The sequence below is a fragment of the Cynocephalus volans genome, chromosome 6 (genome assembly GCF_027409185.1).
Source record: "Cynocephalus volans isolate mCynVol1 chromosome 6, mCynVol1.pri, whole genome shotgun sequence".
In the NCBI taxonomy this organism is placed as follows: domain Eukaryota; kingdom Metazoa; phylum Chordata; class Mammalia; order Dermoptera; family Cynocephalidae; genus Cynocephalus; species Cynocephalus volans.
The window spans coordinates 119,232,525-119,234,976 of NC_084465.1; positions in this window are offsets into that span (position 1 = coordinate 119,232,525).

Here is a 2,452-nt window from a genome sequence, read left to right on the forward strand (position 1 = left end):
TTTTTATAATAATTCGGTCTTAATCTGTTCGGCTGCCATAACAAAAGATACCATAAACTGGGTGGCTTATAAACAATAAACATTTTTATTTCTCACAGTTCTGGAGGCTGGGAAGTCCAAGATCAAGGTGCAGGCAGATTCAGTGCCTGGTGAGGGCCCATTTCTCATAAATGGCATCTTACAGTTATGTCCTTGCATGCTGGAAGTGGTAAACAAGCTTCCTCGGGCCTCTTTCAAGATCCCCAAAGGCCCCATCTCTTAATACTATCATACTTGGGATTAGGTTTCAACATATGAATTTTGGGAGGATACAAACATTCAGAACATAGCAGATTCTATACTGGGTCAATGTTTGGCCAGTATGCAGTATGTTTGACCAGCTGTGTGAGTTATTAAAATAATGAAATACTTCTGTATTTTTTGGAAAAAGCCACTGTCCCACACCCCACCAGAACTTTCCCCAATCATCCATGATCCATCAGGTGAAGGGTTGACACCAAGTACAGCAGGAAGCTTCTAGTTCCCTACTATAATTCTAAGGCGAGTGTCCATTCTGAATGGCCAGTTCACAGGATGATAAATTGTTAATTTTTAAAATACCTATTTTTCTCAAAAAAATTTTCTATTTTTTTTTAAAGCATAGTGTTGGTTCCAATCAGAATTGCACAATGACTATCCTGCTGGAAGAATTTTAGAACACAGGTCTGCATTTTTATTGTGGTCACAAGTCACAAGTCAAATGACATTTACATAAAATGCCCACTCTTATAGGCTTACCCAAATTTTAAAAGTTATTCCTTTTTGCATTGCACCCAGATGTAAGCTGCCCAATTGGGATTTCTACCCAGGACGCTCAGCCTGATACTATATCATACACTGGGGTGCAGTCGCTGCTCCTGAAGTCCTATGTCAGCTTCCTTTTTACCACTTATTTTATCCTTACCCTCTGTACCTTAATATTTCTTATCATTATGTTCTGTCACCCTGACTGCTTTGTAAGCACTATACAGACATACAATTTGGCAGATTTGAGGGGGAGTGGGGGAAGGGCACTTTATTGTATCTAGCCTACTGCCTTGTTTGTGGTAGACTGTCAGGGATATTTATTGCTTTTGATACGTGTTATTTGCAAGGTGATCCTTGTCCCTGCTTACTGCCATACTGTCTTTGCATATTTAGAACTGTGGAGGATACAAAGTCAGTTACAGAAGGTTTAAACAGGACTGGGATGAGAAACACTCCCTCACCTTACAGGGCAGGAACCATTTGTCTGTCTGCCTGTCCCACTGGGTAATGCCTTTACAGACCTCTTTCATCCTCAAAATCTTTATCTATCTATACTGTTATCTGGTAACAAATATCATTCTCTTTTCTTTTAGAATGACTGTCACAGGATAAAAATTCTTTACCTATTCCCTGTATTCCATGCTGGACATTAGAAGAAGTCATTGTTCTTGTCGGCATCCCTGAATCAGGAGATCAAAGTGCCTCGAGCCAGAGGAAGGTCTTCAGTATCCTGGTGACTGGCCAGGATGTGGTTAATGAGGGTTGTAGAGGATTGAATTATGTCGCCCAAAACCTCATTGAAGCTTGAATTGTGTCCTTCAAGTTTTATGTATTAGAAACTTAGCCCCCACTCTGACTGTTAACAGGGTGGGAAATCCTACTATGGTAATAGAAAGGTGGAGCCTGGAAGAGGTGATTGGATTGTAGGACCGTGCAGTAGTGAATGGACAAAAAATGGTGCTCAGGGGTGTGGTTCTGAGGGCATTAAAAGAAGAGAGAAGAGAGTCTGTCTCTATTGCTCTCTCTCTCTCTGCTCTCTCTGTCTTTGCTCTCTCTGCTTCCACCATCTTGCAATGTGAGACCCCTGAGTCACTGTTGCCACCACCAGATGGACTTCAGACTTCCCAGTCTCAGAAGCAATAAATTTCATTTTTCTTTATAGATCACCCAGTTTCAGGTATTTCGTTATAGCAACACAAAATGGACTAATGCAGAAAATTGGTACCAGAGAAGTGGAGTGTTGCTTATAACAAGTACTTGAAAGTGTGGAAGCAGCTTTGGAACTGGGGGTTGAGGAGAGGTTGGAGGAGTTTGGAGGACTCAGAAGAAGACAAAAAGACCAGGGAAAGTTTGGAAAGTCTTAGAGACTGGTTACATGGTGGCAAGTAGAATGCTGATAGAAATATGGACTGTAAAGACCATTCTAAGGAGGTCTCAGATAGAAATAAGTTTATTGGAAACTGGAGCAAAGATCACCCTTGCTGTGAACTGGCAAGGAATTTGGCTGCATTTGGTTCATGCCCTAGGAATTTGTGGAAGTTGGAACTTAGGAGTTGTGAACCAGAGTATCTGGCAGAAGAAATTTCCAAGCAGCAAAGCATTAAGGAAGCTGCATGGCTACTCGCAACAGCCTATGCTGAGTTATGGTGGCAAAGGCATGACATAA